The sequence below is a fragment of the Cygnus olor genome, chromosome 3, assembly GCF_009769625.2.
Source record: "Cygnus olor isolate bCygOlo1 chromosome 3, bCygOlo1.pri.v2, whole genome shotgun sequence".
In the NCBI taxonomy this organism is placed as follows: domain Eukaryota; kingdom Metazoa; phylum Chordata; class Aves; order Anseriformes; family Anatidae; genus Cygnus; species Cygnus olor.
The window spans coordinates 18,849,829-18,876,349 of NC_049171.1; positions in this window are offsets into that span (position 1 = coordinate 18,849,829).

Below are 26,521 nucleotides of genomic sequence, written 5' to 3' on the forward strand. Positions count from 1 at the left end.
TTTTGTATTCCATATTAATATTAATTTTCTTGCCACATTGTGTTCTTTTAAATTTTTACCAGTACAATGGTTTACTGAGTAGAACTGAATGGATTAGCAAATTCAGTCAAATTAAAACATATTGATTCAAGTTGTATCATGAATGTTTATACATAGACAACATTAAACAGCATGACTTAAGCAGCCCTAATCCAGACATTAAAATATAAAAAAGCTGTCTGCTGAAGAGACATCGATATGTGTCATCTCTGATGGAGAAAAAATTATTAAGCCACTTAACTCATCAATATGCCTGACAAGAGATTAGTATAGAGCAGGGTCACTGCAGGCATGCTTTGACATTTTCTATATTTTTTCTGGTTTAGAAATTCACAGCTATTTTCTACAAAAGGGTAAATAATTGCAAAGCTTATTTAGACACCTTCAACCTTCTACTGTTTCCCATAAGCCTTCTCTGACATTTGACCTACCTCTCACAGGTCAGGACATTTTATCTCAGTTCGGCATAATTACAACTGACAGCAGCTCATAAGCTTTTTTTTTCCTTAGTCTTAGTCATAGAGAAAGAAGAACAGAGACAACAGATTAGTGGATTGTTCAGCAATCCAATTTGTGGCCTATTAGAGTCGTGTGCAATCTTTCGCTCTCACTGGACGGACTCATTTGTAAGTTTATTTCAGGGAAACTTTGGTCACAAGGAAACTCGTGACAAGAAAGTTCATAGCCAATTCTCAAAGAATTACAGTCAGAAATAACTTCCATAGAACCTGATTCATTAGCAGAGAATTCAGTATCAAGGAATAATGATGGTACTTTTGCAAATAGACATTTTCTAATTTAATTCTAAACGAAGACGTTAAACAATTTTGAAGACTTTCATCATACTTTTTTTTCTTCACAAGAGTTTCATCTTACATTCAGTCTATTGGATATGGGTCCTGTCACTGCTAATTCAAAAGTGAAAATAAACACAAACTCACTTCATAGTAGAATTATCTCCCATAGCCATAGCTTAGTCTTAATTATGGGCCAAATCAAAATAAAATCATAAAATTTCTGCACACCAGGGGTTGTAACAAAAATTCCTGGTAGTTCTTTATTATTTTTTTCTCTGTATTTCCGAGAAAAAAAAATAGTTTAGATGGTTTTTATTTAGATATCTCCCCTTATCAAAGTAGCTCAGTATCTTGTAATCCTCAATTTGTTCTAACAGAGTCCCCACAAGACACAAAAGTATTAGATGGAGATGTTTAAATAACAGCATAATCCACCTCTCAACAGCTTTCCTGCATAAATCCCAAATATCTGGTGTTTGTGAAGAGGAAACATAAGTCTATTGCAGAAGATTCTGTCTAAATTTTATTGTGGAATTTAAATAGTACGAGGGCCTCTCCAGCAATGTGCTCCAGCCATACACAGAAGCAGTGCAATCACTGGTGCAATAGCCACCTCTCCCTCCCTCCCCTTGGCAGTTTTAGCTACATTAAGTATCCCACTCAGACTAGAAAGAAAGCAGGTTCCAGCCCTTTCATAAACCTTCCTGCATCCAGAGAAGCCCTGCTGTCTGGCAAACCTGTCATTGCTTCTGTCCTATGAATTAAAATCTGAGGATAAATGAAAGACATCTAATACGGCTTTTCTTAAGAAGGTCAGACTGTATGAAAACCATGTAAATGGTGCACAGAGGTCAATTTATTCCCAAAGGCATTGTCAAACAAAGGTTTGTGCCTCTGCTGTTCAGATGGTTCAGAAAAGCTGTGCTTTGCCCCATAACACCATAACGAGCATCAGTCATCCAAGTACACTAGTTGCTTTAACTGGGAGTAGAGCTGAGAAAGCCACAACAGATTTGATTATGAGCACATCTTCAGCCTGAAGCTGGCGCATTCCACACCAATATGCGAAAGAACTTCTTCGTGGTGAGGGTGACAGAGCACTGGAACAGGCTGCCCAGGGAGGTTGTGGAGTCTCCTTCTCTGGAGATATTCAAGACCTGCCTGGACGCCTACCTGGGCAACCTGCTCTAGGGATCTGCTTTGGCAGGGGGGTTGGACCCGACGATTTCTTGAGGTCCCTTCCAATTCTACAATTCTGTGATTCTGTGAAAGCACTATACAGGTACCTACATCTTCTATGTCGCTACTCTCGCCCCATGTGTGTGAAGGTTTTATGTAGCCTTTCATGCTCTGGAATTCAGCCACAGTCCGGGATGAGGTGGGTGGGGTAGGACAGCATGAATTTGCCTTTGTCAATGTAATAACTGATCATTGAGGACTTACCAGTTTTGAGCCTGTTTGAAAGAGATAGCTGTCTTTTACTGCCCTCACCAAGTTAATAATACAAACTTAAAGCTTTCATTCAGAAAGTGGTAGGGGTAAGTTTGGTTTGGTTTTTCAGCTTTTTCTCTTTTGGGCTGTAATTTAGATAAAGACCCAGGTTAACAGTGCAGCTAGTTTACAGCTCCTCGTTAAACATTAAAATTATTAATTTCACCCACAAATAATGATTAAAATGACCCTATTTCTTAGTGACAGCAGGTTTTCTTAGCTGAAAATCTCACTTAACTAATCCACACAATTACTGGTTAATGACATAGTGAAACTAGAATAAAACTACTTCATAATGTTTTTATTAGTAGGAGGAAGTGATTTAGCTACGGTCTGAATTAAAAGCAGATCACATTGTATGAGGTAGTAGAAATAATATTTTCAATTATTATTGCACTACTAATCTCTACAATCCCAATTTTCACATGTACACTGTTTTAGTCTAAAATATATGGAATAAGACGTATTAGTGCATCTTACGTACTACTTACAAGTAGCATTGTAAGACAGGTTTAAATGAAAAAGAACAAAGGAATTCAGTTGGACATTCAAATATTTTCTTGTCAGTTTAACAACTCTGTCATATAGAAAATGTTCTCAACTCTAATTAATGAACATAATTTATATTTTTTTAATATTAAACTATAATTTTACTCATATGTGCAGTTTTATATTGCTAAATATGTTTACTATGCATTTTCACCAAAGCCTTGGCTAAATTTGCTTAGTAAGAAGTATGGCCAATTAAGAAAAGAGGAAGTGTTCACTGATTAGCAGTAAAATAACTGTGACTGAAGATTCAATGAAAAACTGTAGGGGAAGAAGCGTTTGACAAAAACTGAACTACTCATAAGTCAGTAGCAAACATTTTATTTATTGAATTCCTCATATTCATACTATTACATGAATCTAAACACTATGCTCTCATTCTGTGTATTCTATTATCACTGTAAGATTTGAAAAATTGTTAATTTTAAAAGAAACTCATATTTCCTTTATTTCACAAGGAGGGAAATTAATTGGCTTTTTTTTTCCCCTTTTTTTCTTTAAACCTGTTGTATTACTGAAATAGATTTTCTGGGGAGTATTGAAGCTTCTCACTGCTCTGATGAAGTGTGGAAGTGAATTCAACACTGATATCCATCTCTATCTCTGTCTTCTGAGTTTCTGAGTAACACCTGCTGGGGTTAGTAATTTACCTTCGCTAGAGAAAGATAGGTGATGATGATCACAGCCAAGACAGGTGTGTTACCTTAGGTAGCTGAAGCTGTTTCCATGGAGATCTTTGAAAATCAAAGTTAAAGCTTTAAACGTGGGCATATTACATGCAGAACAAAAATCAAGGAAACTATCTAAGCTTGGCAATAGAAACACCTAAGGATACTTAGGCAAGTGCTTCTGCCCTCCTAATAGAGGCAGGTAGCTAGCACTGAGGCAGAAAGAATTACTTAACTCCTCTGAGGATTCACACCTATGCATCCTCCTTTGCAGACAGGTAACTGAACAAGGGTATGTCAAGCATTTGCTGTGCCAGTACTGACTTTTTCTCTTCTCAGAAGCTATCAGATAGAGCACTTACAACACACGTGCAAGACACAAGTCCTCCTCCTTCTCCTCTGCCAAACACAGAACACAAATTTAAAGTATAAATCATCCCCTCCATAATACTGCCTTAATACCTTGGGCTATTTGTAGGTTCCTCTTTGTGGACCTCTTCTTGCTTATAGAAACTGGAGGTCTCAGAGGACTATATACAACACCAGGCTAAATACCCTTTTCCTTCCTCAAACCCACAGAAGTATAAGACCGAAGAAAGTTTTTGGAGCTCTGAATCCATTTCCTTACCAGTTTAGTCACCAGATATTTCAGAAAGTTGCCATTTTTTATCTTAATGGTGCTTAAAATTTTACTACCTCCTATTGGGAGGCAGAACTTTGCAACTCTAATGGATTAGAAACCTTCAGATGTCCTACCTGACTTCATTCTTACCTGCTACTTTCTTATTTATTCATGTGCTAACAGTGTCTTTTGTCTGTAGTATTCCTTTTCCCTCTTGAGCATTCACTACCCAGCATATTTATAGTTGGTTACCCTATGACAACCCTACTTAGGGTTATTAAACAAAATAGTATTTTAGGTAGGAACAGCTAGGGTTAAAATAAGTTGGCATTGTTCTTCTTCCTCTTTCATAGCAAAGTAATATTTTTTTTTTCTTTTTTTTTTTTCCTGTTCCCACAGCTCCCCCTCCTGTTTCCATCTACTCAGACCATTGGGAAAAGATAGCACCTGAAGTAAATCCCCTTCCATGTATGTAAGTCATTCTGAAATGCAGTCTGAAATGCACAGTAAATTTACTTGTGCTAGTATTCAGCTAGGCTCATATGCAATTGAGAAGCAAAAGTACCAGGCCAATTACAGACCTTTTGTTCACCTGTGAAACCATGAGGTCAAATTCTACTTTCCCACATTTGCAAATTTTACCGAAGGCCCAGTGATGTCAGTGAAAGTTTGTATTGGTATGAGAGCAGAATTCACCTTCTGACCCAGCTATGTCAGCTCTCACACCTCCCGCAGTTATCTCACATCAGTTCAAAAGAGAACTGACCTATATGTGGGCAAAGGTCTCTGCAAGCTGACGTATTCCCCCAGGAGAATGCCATGTCATGTCATGCTGGTGTGAGACACAGACACAAGGATGCTTTTACTGTAAGATCTGGTGAGAACTGCTTTCTTTAAATTTAGCCTTTACTGTAAAACCTACAGACTTCAAGAATTTGCAAAATATTTTCATGGTCTCTATGTTTAATGCCACAATTTTGAAAGCTACATCTGCTGTTTGGATATGTTTTCAATTAAAACTAATAAAAACTAGAAGGTCAAAACAAATTAGCTTGAAAATTTCAAACTAATATATTTTAAATATTATTGTTGTAAATGCACATTTTAAAAAGTGATTGATACAAAGAGTTTCATTTACAACATTTGTCTGCAATGCTTACAAGTGAATTTTTGGACCTGCGAGTAAATATGGAGTCACTTCATAGTCTGTGTTTTTGTACTATTTACATGCACCTATATATCACATAGTTTCCCATCTGACACATGTTCTAGAAATAACCTGTTTTCATAATATAAACAGCTATAGGGATGTAATAGCATTTCTGAGAGGTGGTTATTCTACAAATCAAGACCTAGGTTCCTATCACCTTGAAAATTCAAACCTAATTTATTAATGGACTCTGATTATTATTTTTGGACTCTGATGTGTTGGGGGGCTGAATTCAATACAACACATACTTCTCAGTTTAATATACCTACATCAGTCTCCGTTTCCAAAATGGAGATAGCACTTCCATGCTGCAATATGTCTGGAGTCGGCCTGACAAATTACAGAGGATACCAGGAGAACTAGCATCCAATTTAATAACAAACACATATGACCTTTTGGAAATGCCAGAAATCCATACTATCAGCAAAATGACATGCATCCCTATCCACATACACGTATCTTTTTTTTTTTTTTTTTTTTTTTTTTTGTGCTTCAGGCCTATTTGCTAAAAAACAAATGGTATTGGTCTGAGCAAATATTGTTTATTCAAAACCATAACACATGTATGTTTATCAAAAAGAAAAACACAACAACAAAAAAACTCTGATTAGGAATACAACTGCCAACTGTTCTAGTCTCTCATCCTCATCCCACAGCTGTGTTCTGCATTCTACAAATGCCACACATCCCCAACGTCTCATCATCATCCATTGCAGTATCTACCCTAAGCTGCCCAGCACTGACTATACCACATTTCCCTTCATTATTCAGTATGAGCTCACAAATCTCATAAAGTGTCAATAACACATTTCCTCTAGTCCTACCTACCCTACCAAACACTCTTTTTTTCAGGATGCAGTGCTGCCTAACACTGTACAAATAAGTAGTTTGCAAATTTAGTTGAATGGAACCCTATCTCCCTACAGTACTCTGTGGGACTTCTGCAGCCTCTTCATACATTAAATGCAACTGCCAGTTCTGCTAATGAAACAGTGGCAGCCTTAGCAATAAGGAGTGTAAGCTAGTAAATAATGACAGACAGGTTCTTGATCTTGTATTGGTTACTATACAGCATGGCCTTGTGGTCTGTGTTTGCCAACACTGGCTTGGCATCAGAATAATCTGCAGAAAACAAGAGATGAGGCCTAGAGAAAGTCTCTCTGATGAGTCGGTTCAGAAAGAGACCAAAGAAAGGCAGGTCAGGAAGCCCCTGTGAGAAAACAGGACTGCAGAAAATTTGGGGCAGATATATAGTAGGAAAGGTAGGCCCAAAGCACTCCTACATTTAGTCGTCTGAAGTAATCTAGTTTCACATATTGCTCTCAGTACCTAGAAGACTCTCAGGTTCTTCACATTCATGGCATTCATAGATATTTCTTATTTAATTAAGCTAAATGTTTTTAGAAGTCTCAAGAGGGTTTATGCATAAGAGTAGGACTCAGCTCAGCTAGAAGTAAAGAGACTACTAAGGAATTATCCTGTTCTGATTATCTAGGTCTTGCCATGGTCAAGAGAGAGAGGCAAAAACAACCACAACCCTATTCAACATTTCTAGCTGAGACAGATGTCTAATTGCCCTAGACAGGTGGGAGCTGAGTCCATAAGAGACAACCAGCTCAGGGCAAGTGCTTTCAGTGACTGACATAAGGACACGAATCCTATCCCATGGCACAAAGTCTCTTCAAGGCATTGTGAGTTCAGATGTAGTTGCAATGCAAATCAGTGGGAACTAGGCACCTCAGTAGGTGAGAACCTCTAACCCTAAATGTACATTTAGCTAAATAAATGTGAAGTTACAGAATTACAATACAAAATATTGAGAAAGATAGCTCCAGTACTACTGTGTTGTTTCAAAGAAGTCCTTGTTTACTTGGTAATGCATCTAATGGAGGGGCAGAATACATAGAATCTAGGCCTCTGCAGTCTCATGTTTGAGTCCTATTTGGGAATAATCAAGTACAGAAATCTAAAAGCCCCTAAATGGATTGTGCAGAAATGTAGACTTCAAATTGTTTTTGGGTGTTTTTTTTTTTTTCAGCTGAGCCATTTAATGCATATTTATACTTAATCTAGTTGATATATCATAAATACAAGGCATTCAGACATTGCTAAACCTCCAGACTTTCTCAGCTTCCTTTGCAGACTATTGCATTTGCTAAAATGGACTTCTTGTTCAGGAAAAGTCTTTGGTCTACTTACTTGATAATTCATCACTGTTGAAGGATATCAACCCTGTCTAATGGATACTAAGTAAAAGTGAATAAATTAATCGTTTTCATAAATAAATAGAACATGCTAGCAACAATCATAGATCTAAAGCTATAGAAAGCTTTTTGTGGCCACAGTGCAATGCTTCTAGGTTAAGACCTGACTTATTAAATCAGCATCAAAGTTTAATATTTCAGGCACACAATCTGTCAATAAAGAGTAAATAAATAATATTTTACTTCCCAGGTTAAATAGAGTTTGTGAAGCTGAAATAATACTAATTGCTTGTTCCCTCAAGAATAAGCTTTTGAAAAGAAGAGGAAAGAAAAGGTATATAAAGTGGATGGAAAAGAATTTGTGATAATTATCTGTCACTAATTACACATCCAATCTCTAAAAAAATAATAGGTTAATGATGGTAACCTACATAATGATGATGCTGAAAACTTCCTCCTATGCACATATACATTCCAAGAAACCTTTTAACTTCAGCTTCCACCTCAACATGGCAGTGCCTCTCATTGCCTTGCAGATGCCCAGGGAACAGCTGTGAAGGAAGGGAAGAAACAGTTCTCAACCTGGTAAAAACCATTTTATTTGATGTCATTCCAAGCATAATCTGGACAGCTAGAAGGAAAGATTTGTTTAAGAGAGCCAAGAAAGCAGACAGTCCCTCCAGGGGAGCAGCATATAAATGCTGCTGGCATTTATATGATCTCAGATTATTGCACTGCCAGACTAAGAAGCTTCTGATTTAAAATTATTATCTCTGTTGTCTCTATCCAACACAGAAAGAGTTCAGCAGCATCTAGAGTTTGGTGGTTGCCAGTGGACCAGTGGCATGCATAGTGCACACCACTCCAGCAGCTTGGAGTGGGAAGTAATTACCAGCAAGAAATATGAATTTATGGGAAAATAGGGAAATACTGAGAAACATATGTATTTTCCTCCTTTTAGAGTGCCCAAGTTGGGAAGAGCAACTGAAAATCTTGAGAAAGAGATCACTGGCAACTTTTCTGACCGTGGCATATGCACAGTTCAGCAATCTGTTACTCTTAGCAAGATGGACATGGGATTGACAAGTGACTGGCATGAATGTTTCTGGAATAATTGTGGCAGAGCGGGATAATAGACATCAAGGCGAGATTTATTGCAGGGTGCTACTTAAAAAAAGTAGGAGGACTCCAGTAGGGAAAAACTGCATTTAGTAACCTTTCCTGAACAGTGTGGGGAATGGAATCTGAGGCAATGTCAGCAGTTTTAGTAGCTTCCAAAATGGGAAATAGTTACTGCTCCTAAACTCGAAGACTCTGTGGCCTAAAGCAACTGCTCAGATCATCTTCTCTGCCTGCTCAGAGGACATAAGCTATAGAATTCCATCTAATGACAACCTGTAGAATTAAAATATATGTAACTATTACATCTGTGATATTAATCTACATGGTAAAAGTCATTAAAAATTACAGTACTTGAGTGCTTACAGTACATGTCACTAAGTCTTAGTATAAAAGCCTTATCTGAAACTCCCTAAAGGCAATGGGACACTTTGCTTGCGCTCCAGAGGGATTTTTCACTATTACTTGTAAAAAAGGTTGCACGTAGGCATGGATATAAGAGATGAACAATTTTCACTAAGAAGTAATTACAGAAGTCTTCTCCAGCTAGAATTTCATACGAGAACATAAGAGAGACCTCAGAATCTACCAACTGAAGGAGCATGACAATTAATTTTCCATAATGAAGACTAGATAAAATACAGGGATTTGGCCTAAAATCAACTGCTATCTTTATAGCATGTAACCATTTTATGACTTCAGAGTAACACCATTCACATGCAAAATTCACTTTTGGGTTACTATACATCATATAGCAATAGTCTTCACATCATTCACCCAGCAAAACAACACTTATAGCCAACAGGAGAAGTGAATATTCTGTCACTACAACTCTTCACTGAATAACAAGATTAGGGGTTTCCACACTGTGGGTGGTTTTTCTCCCCTTTTATTTTTCATTGTCTTTTGCTAGTTTAAATAAAACAAAGAATTTGCACGTGTTAACGCATCTGAATAGATACATGTTTAAGATCTAAAAGCACAGATGGTACTGGAATTAAGCCAACTTTGAGGCTTATTTTGTAGCTCCAAGCCTTTTGAACAGCTGAGCCGCATTCAGAAGCTGCCATTGGTCCCAAGCAGCAAAAGACCCAGAGTATTCACAGGCGCAGGGAAAGATTTTTGTCTCTATGCTGACTTGAGATCTATGCTGTAGTTTTGCCAGATTTCCAGCATGTGGTTGATATGCAATGGCACATCTGCTCTGACTGAACGGAAAAAAGGGTAATAGCATGAAATAGCTACTATTTTAGTTGCTGCCTTACAAAATTCTTTCAACATCATGCTTTTCTGGGGCAGAAACAGAAACTGGCTGGAAGAAAAGATATGAAATTTAGAGGAAGGATATCCAAGTTAGTGAAGGTAAAAATAAACATGCAAAATGACTTTACTATTTGACATTCATTGAACTTGGATACGTCAAACATGAAACATTTCAGGAGATGAAATGATTTCACTCTCAGAAAGCCTCTCCTTTTATACTCTTTCATTTCGTTTCACTTCATTTCATTTCATTTTCTGACACCTTTAAAATAACAAGCCCTTAGCCAGTGTCCTCAGCAAATATCCATTGTAGCTTCTACTATTCCTTAGAAAAAGTAAAAGTGTAGCGCAGCCATTCAAGTGATGTACAAAAGAACTAGAAAAGATCTCTTTCTGTTCTAGTACCAACACCAATTTCCTAAGAAACTAAATGTATGTAAAATAATGTTTCTATGCTTTTCTTATACTTCTGTTAAATTTATACAATTTTCATTTCATTTTTAGCACCTGGGGGCTCAGCTAAGATTCTTCCATGTAAAAGCCAGAAATGCAGAAAAAGATCATCTCTGTTATAAATCAATCATTAGATTAATTGCTTAAGAACTAAACATGGGGAGAAAAAAAAGAAAAAAAAAAACTCGGGGTGCAGGAAGTTGATGTAATTTCACCAAGGTGACACAGGAAGTCTTTGAAAAAACAGGAATTGAATCCAGATTGATTACTAGAAAGCCAGCAGGGTGCCTGTGCCTCATCCATTAATAACACCTGATTCACTTTACAAAGATATTGTGATATTAAATGAATCTATGTAACCAAGACAAACAAAAGGAGGTGTAGAAATGGTGCAAAGCATGTTAAATTCCACATTAAAAAAAGGCCTGGAATATAAATCTCAGTGACACAGAATCCCCACAGATTCTACATAATGGACCTCATTGTTCCAATCCCATTCTTCATATGGGAGAAATTTGAAGCTCCAGTTGTTCCTCAAGTTAGAATAGCTTTACTTATGGAAAAAGGACCCCAATACTGAACAGAAATTTTTGTCTTCACTTTATGCACCAGCATATCCTCCCCTCGCAGGTAAAAAAGTCCAATATAGTTAAATGGTGTCCTAACTCTAGTTTTCTGTAGTTCCTGCATCTTAAATTTTTATAGCTTTTAAGCTTATGAATTCAGAAATATAACACACTGCATGAAGAAAAATTACTTACTTGATAGTGGTCAAAACAGTGAAGCTAATGGAAATGTATGTGACCCAAAAACCAGCCTTTCTTTCTGACTTTTGTTTCAAATTAATCAGTGTTGTACACCTAAGTGCACGGATTTACCAAAATAAATGAATAATTAAAAATAAGAAATAAAAAGTGCCAATTTTCACTCACAACTCACCTACCTGCATTTTTATATGATATTATTATAAAGATACTAAAACAAATCTGCTACAATTCACCTTGCAGATTTAGTATCTCCTCACTGCTCTCTACACTGACTCATCTTCTCGTAGCATCTTCCTTTTTTGTCACCATGCACTCTCTTTGCTACTCTGATCTTAGAAATAACCAACTAGTACGTCTTTGTATTTCATCAAGTCTCTCCTGATTCTGAAATGTCAACTAAATATATTTTCAGCCTTAACTGTATTTCTCAGCTTCCCCATCAGTCATAAGCTTTTTTCAGTCTATAATCATTTAATTTTGGAAGACATTTTAACATGTAACAATTTCATATGAAATGTAATTTGTTGCTTTCCAATGATATTTAAGAAATAAAATTTTCATATTACAATGTGCTACGAATCTAAAAATGTGTAGCTATCATATAATTGCTCAGTTAACTATATATCAAAATTTCTATGAATGACTTGACATTTCTGTATTAAATTGGTAAATTTAGTATAACAAAACTGTTGAAATGTATGTTCTTATATCAGCTGTACACCAAATAACTTTTGGATCAAATGTACAAAGGCAACGGAATTCAAAGGATGCATTTGTTATGTCACCACAGACCAGTTAATAATGCAGATGTCTAATTATGTAATTAGATTTAACATTCAGATGCCACACAGGATTAACTTAATTACAAAATGGATTTAAAAATCAATCCTGCAAAAGGTAAATTTTTATTATGGGTCTGTTCAATATATTTTTCAAATATTGTAAATGAAGATATAAAGCATTTAAGATATCACTAAATGCAAATAATGAAAAATATTTAGTGTGTGTGCCTGTGTGTTTTCTTAACAGACACATACTCATTCATCAAACTTGTAGTCCATTACTTTGTCTGGTAGATAGCAGTAATAATGAAGTTAATGTAGATTTCTGATTGTATCTGAATAGGAGATAAAGAAAATCAAACAATGTAGTATTAAATAAATGTAGCTTGTCTAAAGAAAAACAAAAATACAAGTTGGAAAAGAAAATGTACCATGTTTTTGTGATAATGACCTAGAAAGCATGAATTATGACTAAAACATTAGAGAGTTATTTCAAGTCAAGTAATTCAATCAAAAACTGAGATCATAATGTGTCTAACCTGAAATAATCAGCAAGAAAATGAAATAAGACAGGCTGACTGATTTCACACCTGTATTTCAAAATGACCAGGGAAATCTTCCAACTCCAATCAGAATTTGAACAGAATACATTTCAAAAAGAGACTGGTAAAATCAAGAGATCTAATTAACTGCACATTTTTTTAACAGATACCCAAAAACAGGGTCAAAAACTGTAGAGTAAAAATATACTTCATTCAGTGAGAAATCAAGTGGGTCTGTACACGTGACACATCGAATCTGAAGCTTATTAGAAGTTAGAGGGAAGTCTCACACTGGTCTCAGTGTGCTTAAGATCAAGCAAAACCAATCAGGCTCCGTGAACAATCATAAAACAGTTGTGTGTTGGTTGGTTGGTTGTTTTTTTTCTGTTAGGTCAGAGTAAAAGCACTGGAGTGTATGATGCGTGATTACTGCTTCACAGTCTTGGCTGTGCAGAACCAAGGTCTTGCTTAAGACAGTTTGAAATGGCTCTGTAGTCATAGTTATCAAAGCACAACTGGTTCGTAGACACAGTTTTGACTGTTGTCAGGGAAGACTTCCTCTCTTTCACTGATTGCTCCCACAAAGAGGAATCCAGAAAACACAGAACCAGGGACAAGCTCAACAAGTGATTCTTCCTTCTTCTCTTTTCCCAGTTGCTTAAGCTGAGATGCAGAATTCCTTACCATTCATAAGGCTCGTTGCATAAGGTACACAGAAGCAGAAAGCTAGGTTTTCTGATTACTGAATGAAGATCTCTAAGATCAAATGGAAGGTAAGAATTCCCAGTGATTTCACTGGGTACTGAAATGTCACCAAAAGAAATAGCTGAACTAGAAGAGGGCTAAAGCAGGTAGATGGCAAATTTATGACTTTTCCCACATTTATACCATCACATTATCCCAAAGAAATTTCAGAAATGATGGTTGGAGGCTTTGCCTGAAATGGGACTAATACTGAATGTACATCAGGTCAACCATGACTTTGGCTGAGCTCTGAGACAGATTTCCAGCCTCTCTGGATACCTGTTCCAGTGCTGCCCTTACTTACTGGTGATTTTTTAATATTTTTTTTCCTAATGTCCAGTCTGAACCTTCTAAGAGCAATTTGTGGCTGCAATTTGTTATATCATCTGCTACAACTGAAGAATGTTAGGCTATATCATTTACACAGTTCTGTGGCCTCACCAGCAGAGAGCAGAGGGAAAGAATAACTTCCCCGAATCTGCGAGACCAGTATATTCTTTGCCTTACAATAACATCACACTTTTGGGCCCACATTCAACCTGGTGTTTACTGTACCTAAACTTGGCCTCCTCAGAGCCCTAAATAATTTAATTCCTCAATGCAGGATTACACTGACCCAAGATAAGCATTGCAGGATAATATTGCCTTAAGAGGGAGTTGTATCTGAGGTATGTTTCTATACAAAATTCACTTTTCTTTCCCAGCTATGCTATATGTGGTAATGATGTGGCTGTGTGTGGTAATAACATATCAGCAGAACAAAATCTCTAAACTATTTTTACCAGTTCAGTTTGCCGACCAATACAATGGGGAGAGGATTCATCTGCTTCTTTCTATCCCCTATCTTTGCTGTTAATCGTTGTGATCTGAAGTGTGGAGGAAGTAGGCCTGCAATTCATTAGGCTCCTTTAGACTCAGGTCTGGGTAGCCTACAGAAGGATGTAAAAGGGATTATCTGTTTCTCTACAAGGGAATAAAGCATAAGATCCGAAGGATTTCATGGCAAATTTCAGTCCATTTCAGTGCCCCTGTACAAAAAGACTGTGTGATGATAACTTGTTAATGTGCTAATTGTGGGTGATTCCTTATTAGGAGAGAATATTTTTATTCTTTATATACCATGCATACCTTTGAATATTTTTCTTTTTTCTTAAAAAACAAAACAAAACAAAAAACAGCCTAAATAAACAAAGGACATTCAGACAGATGACTGTTGCTGGCTGATAATCCCTCAGCAGTGCCTTTTCCTACCAAATATTAGTTCACGAAATTTTAATTGAATTTCAATTTTGGAAGAACACACTGATTTAGACACAACTGTCATTCTTTTATGAGGCTATTAAAGTGGTTAATTTCAATCTTGATATTGCCCTTATATATACTGTGTAGTCATTATTACTGTAAAAAGTCAAAGTGAACCAAAATGATAGATTCAAATCATCTTTTAACATCTGCAATTCAAAATGTAACACAATCAAAGAAGAAGCCGTGAGATCACTAAGCTGAGAGGGGAGTGGAAATGCCTGCTTCCCTTTGATTCATAATGCAATTAATTTCTAGAATGTCAGAATTTCACTCCAAACAGAAATGCCAGGTCCTGACCAGCTGGGCTGATTAGGGCAATAATATTTATTTTTGTAGTTTACTGTATGATTTTACTATCTTTTGAGTGTCAGAGTGAAACATCAGAATAAATGATCAGTAAAGGTCATTTAAAATGAGTTGTTATAAGAAAGCTGTACAGTTCTAGTGAAGAACCTACTTCTTCTGTAGTCACATCAGTTGCATGTTTACCCTAGCATACACACAGACACTCCTACCAATATGTAGCTAGCCACCTGCCAACACAAGAAATGCATAAAAGCACAAAAGGACTTGTTGCTGTTAAGTATACAATAAGTGCTGCCAGATGTGCAAATGCTGTAAATTTACTTCAGTATGTAGTTTTTTGCCAAATTTATGATAAAAAGGGAAAACAAATAAAACAAAAACAACACTTTGGGAAAAAGAAAAAATCTTTTGATGTTGAATTTAACACCTAAAATGCTGATGACCAGATGATGACAGCTAATGCTGTCTGTTGTGTTGGATAATTTTAATTTCCCATGCAGACATATTTGGTGTAGCAGAAAATGCCAACACAGTTAAGATGCAAAAAAAGAAACCTGTGCTGTTTACAACCAACAAGCACACAACCTCTGTGGGACAGGCACTCTGTCCCTGCTGCTGGGTGCTGGTACTTTCAGTAGGACTACACTGATGCATCATGCCACCACTTTGCAAAGATAAGATGGAGCTTACAACCTGCCCAGCTGCTTCTACACTACCATTTAAGTGTTGAAATTAAAATCAGCTGTGAGTTGCTTCCTGCTATCCTTCGTGGAACACCTCTATGTGGCTGGCCAGGCACAACCTGACCCTGCTGCCACAGGAAGCTGGGTCCAGGGGACAGTTTCTGAAAAGGATTTGAGAGGAGAGTAAGTCAGCTAACTTAAATGATTCTTTCATCAGAAAATTAGAATTAACATAGAATGAATAAATGAATTAATATTTTGTGGATGGTTGTTTAATAAGCCCACTGTAGCTTACAGGGGGCCATTCATCTTAGTCTTATGTGCATATCAGCCTCATATTGGTACTTCGATAAAAACCATAGTGCAGGGAGGACAAAACCCTCTACCCGATTGTACAGACTTATATCTCATATCTCAATATCTCATAGCTCACAATACAGAGATCCAAACCATCTAAACTGGTGCCCTTGGCCTCCATGCCAGAAAATGTACAGTACTAAGCTGAAAGCTATATACAGCTGCCACTGAAAAAATATTCTTAGTGATATTTCAAAGCGTTTATCTCTCTCTGGAGCTCTCCTAACCCAGTGATGTGAAGCCTGGCATTTTCTGAGGATCTGCACTTCAGAGGCATGGTCGCACTTTTTTCATGAGGGTGACAAATTGCATGTGCTTTCTGTAAGAGAGCTTAATGTTAAAAGCATTTCCCTAAGGAGACAAATATAGCCTTCCTCAGCCTCCCATGGTTTGAGTTCATTCTCCCACTCCCATAATCACACACTTACGGAAATCTCCCTTAAGTCCAGGCTCTTGATAAGAAAGCTCTCCTTGTCTCCACAAGGTCAATTTGCAGCCAGGAATACTGGAAATGTCAGAGAGAGAGAGAGAGAGAGAGAGAGAGAAAGAGAAGACACAAGCAGATGATATCTGTATAGCATGACAGAAGGAACCTGAGTTCTAGCCCTTAACTTCAGACATGCTTTAATATCCATCAAGTCAGGGGCTAGGCCTGGCTCTCCTTGCTGTTACCCAGTAGAAGAACCGGAGCATTCTTCCCAGAAGAGGTGGTGGTGAGGCCTCTCCAACAGGAAACAGGATGACACAGGGTTCAAATCTCTTCAGGCTGAGGTAGGCTTAGAGGCCAAGTTTCCCTTTTCCAGGGTAAACGCCATGATTACTAGGCAATTATGTAAATGGTAGGCAAATTCCTCTGCCTGCTTTTCTGAATTAATTCAGATCTGTCGGCACTTGTTAGACAAGCTCAGCTAATATTTACCAGACCAAACTCCACGGCAGACTTCAGCAAATAGTTATATTGCACTAGAGAGTCTAGGATTCATCTGAATATGGACAGTAGCCTAAACATTTGTGCATGGGGAAATCTTAGGTTGACTTGAAAAATGTCTACCATGTGTACTAATAATGAGGAGCTCAGCAGATCATGGTGATCCCTCTTCTTCTTGGGAACTTGGAGAAGACTACATATGGCAGCCAAGTATTAGCAGCTGGCCTGCCCTGCGAGCCAGTGGAACTCAATCCAGTTGGGACCCAAAGGCACAACATATCCCATAACACTGAGCCCTATGCATTGCATCCTGTGCCTCTGCAGAGCTCAGCACTGTGTGTCTGCAGTTGTATCACTTCCATTTTAGCACTGCATTGCATCCTAAGAACCTGAGGCAGTTTGCTCACGCTTGTCTGTAATCCACCTAACATTCAAACTAGCCATTTAATAGCATATCATAATTTGCAAACAGCACTGAAAGAGGATCTCTAAAGAGACTGTTTCACAGCTATTTTTTTTTTTTTTTTTGGTTGGTTGGTTTCGTTTTGTACAAGTCACCTGGGTACAGAAATAAAAGCGTATTCTCTCTTTTTTTTTTTTAAAAAAAAAAAAAAAGTACTGAGCTTAGATGTGTTCAAGGACAGCATTAACTTTTGCACTTTTATTTACATGAATTTGTGGTCTTCTAATTACTGCTAGGTCACCCACAGAAAAAGCTGCCTTCTTTTAAAGTAATGAGTGGGTACAGGAATTATTTGTGGGTTACTGAACATGTCTCTAGTCATTAGTTTACTGTTCATTTCAGAAGAGGTTGATTACATTAACAACCTGACCATCACAAAAGACTTGGAGACGTAGCTGTCTTTTTTTTAAAAATAAAATATTACATCACAAAATAAAGCAAGAATAAAAACTAGTATTCTGTTTTTCTACAGGAGCAATATCTAGAAGGATATCTGAAGAAGAAAAATATTCTGCTAATATCAACTTGTGAGAAGGAAAAACTGCAAACAATTTTATGTACTTCTACATGAAACCTTCATGAATAAAATAAAAAATGAAATAAAAAATGAAAGGAAAATTATTATGACACTGCAGAGGGACATATTAAACAGAATTTTTGACCAGTTCATTGATTTTTTTATATGCACCTATCTTCTTTTTTCATTACTCTTTAGCAGCTTTCTTACAAAGACGGAAATGCATGTCTGCAGCATTTCACAAGTTCCACTTTACTATATAGTTTATTCACCAACCTTATCCACATAAAACATGTTTACTGGTTTCTTATATTAGAGGCATAGATTATTAACAAATCTGTATTGTCAATCTGTCAGGATAAGTTTGTACTCCTGTGCAGTCTTTTATTCAAGAGTTTCACCTCTATCACACTGGGGTTAACACAAGAGGTTGGTTTCAGCCCTGTGTATCACTAACCGCATTCTGCTGTCTCCATGTTGAAATAGATGGAAAACAAGTCCTGTGAAAGCATTAACAATTTGGTAAAATAACTGATAAACTGCAGAAATCTGTTCTTTTTTCACAAGCTTCCCCGTTTTTCATAGTTTCTTCTCAGACTGAATTGAACCACTTGCTGCACATACAGGTTACATTTTCCCAGAGGTTGCTGCATAAGGAATTCCTTTTCAGTATATTGTGTAAATTGTCGTTAGAGTTAAATCAACCTAGAGTTAATCAACAAATAATTTAGTGGTTGGACTTGGAGCTTTCTCTGTTAATGGCTCACTCTGGAACCAAAAGTGACCTTTATAAGTTTACTTATTACTTATGATTTTCATTCTAAATCATACAATTTTTAAAATTTTCATTTAATCCTCTTCATTATTTCATCAGTGTTGCTGCATCATTAGTACCCTTACTTAAAATCACATTTTTTCTTAAAGTTGAATAATAATCAAATGCAAAAGAATCCCTAACTTAAAATGTCCATTTAAGTTAGCAAATTTTCTCCATAAAAACCGTAAGTACTGTAAATGAGCCATGAGTTTCCTTGATGCTTTCAGCTCCCTAAAAACTGAGAGGAAGTGATATATAGGGTGAACAAACACACTACATATTTTATAGGAATCTAGAATAATGTCAGCCTAAGATAAATAGTTTAATAAAAAGGGGAAGTTTCTTAATTGCTGTTTACAATCACAGACAAAACCTTTCAGAAGGTTCAGAAGGTTGGATAGAACCACATATAAATCCAATGCTTTGATAAGTAAACCAAATGCTGTATGCCACAAATATGAAGAAAAAATGCTTTTTGATTTGTGTTGTGCTACAGTATGAAAACCACAGCACAGCTTCCTTCTCAGAAATTGGGGAAGGGTAAGAAAGGGCTGTCCTGAGCCAAGGAAGCACAGTGCAGGCAAAAGGGTTATCATAGACCATTCCCTTCTCCTCCAGCTTATTTGTGATATGCCACGGAAAGGAATACCTTTTTATTAGATTAAATATGTTGTTAGAGTGACCATCAGTTAAATATTTAAGAGAAGGATGGATGGCTACTCACCATAGTATGACAGTTAAGCACTTTTCCAATATTTAACCTGTAGCTTTACAGAAGCATGTCAAAACCATTTTTCCCCAGAAGCATCTTCTAAATTCTGCAGTGATACAGCAGTCAGATACACTGAAGGCTTTATACTTAAGGGAAGAAAACTATGATAATTTAACCATAATGCAAGACATTTTATTTACCCCAAATATAACACTCATTCATACTTTGCAATCAGTAATTAACCAGTAAATCAGTCAAAGTCTTCACATTGACCTGTGGAACTTTATTTCACCTCTCTGTGACCCCTGTCACCAACTCAAAAGCAAAACCATCCACAGATGTTAGCTCTGCAAGAGTTACAGCACATATGTCACATTCAAAACCATGTCAATCTTGTTGTGACTGTGGAAGAGAATAGCATTATGTCATGAAAAAGAAATTGTATCAAAACATACAGGTATACAATTCTTTTCTATAGCTTTTTCCTGAGAATTGCTGTCCAAAATAAATGTTACTTTAGCATATACATATCAAGGTACTGAGTTTTCCCTATCTTTGTACTGTGCAAGCTAGACTGATCTTTGTGCAACTCTCAATGCCTGTCCTTGGATTTGAAGAGAATATTTAAATAGACGTGGCTTCCAAGTTGCTCTAATACTTGTCCTACCTAATTGTCTCAGATTTTGTTGTAGTTACTGTGGCCAAGATGAGTTACAGAATCAGAAGCTTCCAAATAGGACATTTTTCAAAAGAACACACTCATTAGGGTTGTTAAAGAGGATTTTTATCCACAGTTACATTATGCCTAAATTGCCTTTAAGAAAAATGAACTGTAGGCTTAAATTCTCAGACCCCAGACAGCAGTGATATCTGACTCTTGACATTGCTGCATGAAAAACAAAAGGTCATTCAACTTACCAAGTCTATAAATTCAGAGCTACAACTAAGAAAACATTTATGATGCTGTAGACTATTTCAAATGAACGAGAAATAAACACAGTCTAATATCAAGACCACTATGAAATTCAGCAGGGAATGTGATCAGGAGGGTTTAATTTTCTAAAACTCTAGTATATAATGGAGAACATCATAAGATAACCAAGTGCTGGTTATCTTAAGAAGCATGCTGCACTCCATGAAACAAAAAGAAAGATGAGGATATAAGCATTTGATGGAAGGTGATGTCTACATTATCTGCTAACAAGCTGAACTGCCTTAAGAAATAGTGCACTGGCAATTAAGGGTGAACAGTGTAGTGTCTTCTGTGATGTGTGGATGCACATACATAGGACTTAAAACACAGTTTTAAAAACATTCAGATTGACAAGATACTTTATCAGCTCATTTACCATTTTTGAAAACTCACAGTGAAGAAAACAGACAACTACCAATACACATTGGCTCCCCTATTGATCTCTAACTTTTTACTAGTTTTTTACTTCATGACATGTAAATACACTATTAGAAGTGTCTGTCAGAAATTAGTTTGGTTCTCTGGATATTTTAAAAATCATATTTTGCCTTTTTTTTTTTTTAATTGTCACTAGTGTAACAACAGTATAAGCCATTGTAGTCTTAAAATGCAGATACCTGCATAGATCTCAGTAGTTGTTCTTCAGTCTATTAGGAAGATTTCTAAGTCATAAGTTCTGAAAAATGCAGCTGCCTTACGTCTGATTGATCCCTATACACTCACACAATGTCACTAGTAGCTCAAAAGCATTATTTCAGGCTTTTCCACCTTGTACAAGAATTTGCTGTTCAGACATCAGAAAAGTGAAATGTTTGTGTATGTTCCTAAACTCAAGTGCAGTTGCCTCATTGTACACACATACCAAATAATACTAATACTAATACTACTTCTACTAATTAAAATTTTGTTTTAATTAAGAAAAAATTTAAAAGACTCATATGCATTTCCTTGTCCCAGTTTCATCTCTCTTGTGAGCACACTATAAAATAGGGCTCAGAATCCCCTGAATGAAATGCGGCACACAGTTTCTGCTCTGAATCTGTCCCCTTACATTTCTAAAGAGCAATACAAACACTTAGGATTTTGGTGCTTTCTCTAGGAATTTTCACATCTCTAGATTCCAATACAATCACGGAAGTTGGAAAAAAACCTCCAAGGTTTCACCATGCCAAGAGGTATACAGATCAATAGGATCTTCTGAATTTAATAATAAATCATTTTTTCTGTCCTGGGGATTTAATCTGCAGGCCCACAAACATACTTATCTCCATCCCACAGTTTCAGGCAACATTTCTGGAACAAAGCTAGCCCCTTAAAGTCAGATAACAAATAGCAAAAGATTGAACAAATATCTTGAGACATTTATACCGTTTCATTAAAATAATGTTGAAACCTCCAAAATCGTCTCATAGACAAAAATAAGAAAATAAGACAAAACCAACCAAACAAACAATCACAAAAAACAGCAGGGCAGACCCTGAAGTCTTGTAAATAAGAGGCCTACTAATGTAGCCCACAGAGCTTCTTTGGTTTATACCTGCTGAAGATCTTGTCCATAGTTAAACAGTTAAACGAATGAGGTGGAACAGGTCACCATATTGTTAAATTAAAGAAATGAGCACAGCTGACTCTGTTAATGTGAGGAAACTAAAATCCATATTCTTCTAAGAGGTTTGAAACAGAAACAGAAAAAAAAATATATCTGTCAGTGGAAGCTTACTGTCTGGCTGCAATACATCAGCCCAATATGTTAACAGAGCTTGCAGGAGGCACTCATCAATGAAAACCAATTGTCTTGTCCATCTCCAATACATCACCTCAGTATGTTTCAAATTGAACGAATGTGTTCCTGACAACAACAGCAAATATTTGTTGTTGGTTTTTTTTTGTGTTTGTTTGTTTTGTTTTGTTTTTTCAGTCAACTTCCATAATGAAAAATCTCATCTAGTTTTCAAATATCAATAGGTTTTTTTAAATATTAATTTGCAACCCACACTTGGAAGACTAACTGTTTTTAGTCACGACATCTGTATGTAATTTGCCTCATAATAAGGTAATGGTAAGTGACTTTATATTCTATGAAAAGCTTAAAGGAATAATAAACAAACATTGTCCCTAGAGAGGGAAATGTTAAACAAAAATGAAGGGTCATACTAAAATAGTTGCTCATGATCTAGTACAGTCAGTTGTCTCTGCAAATTTGCCTTGCACCCCCTGCATCCCCTGCAGCCTTCAGGACAAGACTGGCAGCATTCAGGACAACCAAGTTGTGCAAGGTACACAGATACAAATAACCTTTGAGCAGCAACTGAAGCCAGGCAAGTGAGTCTTCATTTTAATCTATTTATGCAGGCATATCTATGCAGAGGACAGCAATAAAAGTTTTTTGCCACTAAGTGACAATGTAGAGTTCATAACAGTGCTGAATTGCACAACACTGGCATACAAATACTTCATCCATGTCTTTACAGAAGAGGTTGGTGATGAACCAAATCAGAAATCAATATTCCTAGGGACATTAGAACAGAAGTATACACAAAATAGCATCGGCAATGGAAGATGTACTTAAAGTAGACAAAGCTGTAGGACCACATAATATGCATCAATAAACATTATCAGATGTTTTCTAGGAAACTGCTGAACCTTCAAATATTTGGGTCAAATATATATATTTGTACAAGTTCAACAGCTTAAAAGAAGACAGAAGAGGAGCTTGACTAAATTGTTTTTAAAAGATATAGAGACAACATAAGAAAATAAATAAGGGAATTTAATATAAATGTTATGCAGAGAGATCATCCTAAGAAATAACTTCAACTCCAAAGTGCCATTACAAAAAAAAAAAAAAAAAGGAAATGTTATAAGGGATTGAGACATATGTATTCATGATTAACTCATGAGTTTGGAGGCTAGAGTTCTCTCTCTCTCTCTCTCTTTTCGCGATACACAGAGGAAAAAATATAGCTACTTTTTCAATAAACATTAAAGTGTTTCAGCACTAGATTAATTGCTGTCATAAAAAGTGATGTAGTCAGGGATAGGTAAACAGCCATTACTTGAACAAGGTTTGTAATCAAGGATACTGGAGTGACGGTTTATGGCTTATATCACTCTGAGGCATCCAAGTCAGCATATTGAAGAGAAACTTCAAGGAGTCTGGGATTTCCACTGTACAGAATTGGTGGGATCCCTTCTGAGAAAAAAGCAAAACAGTAAGATTATTCTAATTTGGGGGCTCTATTTTGGGGCTCAGAGCAAGGGATTTAGACTGCAAGTCCTTCTCCCACTATGAAATGAGAAGCAAAACAAAGAAGCATAGGGAAATTCCTTCTCCCAGATATTCAGGAATGGATATTCAGGTTCTTAAGGGTGAGCCTTAGGGTGCTATGATACAAGCTCTGCTTTCCCTAGTAGGAGACTACAGAGAGACCTTTTTATTTTCCCATTTCAACAGGTAGAGTCGGAACTGATGCAACTTGGCAGACATGACAGCCACCAATTGCCAAATTTCCAAAACAAAATGAGTAACAAGTTGAGCACCAGAGTGTTCTTTATTTATATTTTAGTTACTTTTATTACCTTGTGCTTTATTTGGAGAGTTAACCCAGTCATTCCAGCTTGGTTTAGATGAAGAAAAGCCTAACTAGGTGAAATAAGGTGTAGCCCATAAGATGTAGAACAGTGTTAACTCACAGTGGTAGAAGGCCTGGAGACTGGGAGAGAAAGCATAAGTGAAAGTTTGAGATCAAAAGCATTTTCCATAATTTAAAAGGCAAAGAATGCTTATTAATAAGGCCTGTTTATTTCTATGTTCTAGTCAAAACAGAAAAAAGAAATTAAAGCAAAGTGGAAAATATATGCATCATAATTTGAATTGTGCTCTGGAATCCTGGCAGTAGATTAAAAAAAATTAGTAGGGGTACTTGAAAAATTCTATTCTGACTAATTAAAATGTCACTGATATCATTAATAAAACTTGTTATTTCTCATAATTTTATCAGGAGTGATGCTCATTTAGGCTTCTTTTAATGTGTTCTTTCCTCTATTATAAAATAAATAGTTACCACTTCTGAATATAGATATTTCAAGGCAATAAATCACTGACCACTATATCCATATAATGAGAAAAGAAGTTAAAGTGAAACTAAAATATTTCTCAGTATTTCATGTTATATTAATCTCAATATTTTTAGTATGTGGTCCCTATGCCTAACTACAAACTTTAGTATCTTATTTCTGTACAAAGCATATGATGCTACGTGAAATATTATCACTCAGAAAGCATAATTAATCCGTTATTCCACCAGAGAAATGGTAACTATGGTTTTCTACATAATGCAGTACTTAAATAATAATCACATTACCAGCAGTATCAAAGGTCAAATATAAGTATCTTTTTTGATATTCAGTGGTTTCTTGGGCAAATACTAGTGACATCAGGCTATGTCATACTAAATAGAACATTTAACAAAAATGTCATTAATACATCATGTTTAATACATGCACCACTTTTGTTTATAAAAAATTGAGTATGTTCACATTTAGCAAGGTTTTAAGAGTTATAGTTTCATTTAAAACTTCTTTCTGCTCTTTGATGTTGCAGAATAACCAAACTGTTCCTTTGAAATGCAGCAGTAGCAGCTGAACCAAATCACCCTCAATCAACATTAGTGATAACCCATTCAATCTCATGTCCCACGGTTGACCTCAGTCTGGTTTTGATCAGAACTAGTTTGGGTAAAAGAGCATTCACCTTCACAGGCTGACAGTGAGAGTCAGGTAAATTGAAAGCTATTTATGTCAGCATTTTCATACTGTATACTTATTACAAATATCTATATAATCAGTATTACACAAAGTGGACTGTATGCTACCCAAACTTTCAGTTAATGAGAAATTAATATTTTAACATATGGATAAAAAATTCAACAGCACATATAGACTTGATTTTTTTTTAATGTTCTGTGTTATATATTAACAGCAGCAGCAATTTTCATATATGTGGTGTCAAATACATTATCAATGTCTGTGAGAAATTCAAACTGACTTTAGTTAGCAATGTCCTAAGCTACTTTACACTGCTGACTATTAAGTTTGTGAATTTGGACATGCATTTTAACTTGGCCTTTAAAGGACACATTACACTTCAACCAATGGTTTTCTTCTTTCCTGTGCTTGCTCCAGATTCTGAAGTAACTGAGTCTAAACATAAGATTTGGCATTATCCAAGTTCTCTGTTTCTCAGGTGCTAAATGTTTCTTTGCAGGGACGTCTGATCAAAATATGTGAATATATGGCAAAAGTAAAAATTATGTTACAAACAAATATGTCCCGGAACAGCATAAGATCCCCAGTTCCAGTAGACTGATGCTGAAAACAGTAGTTTCCTGCATAAAGTTGAGGCATTCTACCCAGGCTACAAAATCACACAATTTGTTTCTCTGAAATGTTGACATAAATAGTTTTCAATTTACCTGACTCCTTGGGACAATATATTCCAGTTTCAAAGGTCTAAATTTTAGCACATGAAAACAATGTGTTTTCAGAAGCACACCATGTAGAGCATTTAGTTTTCAATAAATCAGTTTTTTTCATATGGGTATGGCATTATACTGGTACTAAATTTTTTCCCCTCTGCGTATTTTCCTCCAATAGGAACTAGATTTCAAAGATAAATAGAGCAAATCTCAGCCATCAGTTATAGCCATGTAGCCCTACTGCCTTTAAGTGAAATTGCAGCGCTGTAACAAATGGCACAATTTCGCTAATTTAGGCAGGGTGCTACACTGGCTTGCTGATTACAAGAGATTTTTTGTGATTACAATTTCCAGTTTACACAATATAGAGACGGTCATAGTCAACTCTTACTGATGAATGCAGCATATGTTTGGTTGCGTATGTATGGAAACAAAAGTATGCATATACATATGCATTTGTATGCATATACAGAAGAAAAAATAAAAAACTGAAAAAAAGCAAAACATTCAGAAATGGAAACATCAGAAATTAGGTCTAAAGGAGACTTTAAAAGGTCATATAATGACCTGTCCCAAGGTCAAATCAAATACACCTGTCTAATTCTTGGGAGAACTTTTGTGCAGCCTTTTCTTATGCGTCCACGGGGACTTCATAGCTTCGTCCAAGAAATGCATTCTAGCACTTACCTAATCCTTCTGTTAAAATATTGTTCATGATATCTAATCTAAATTT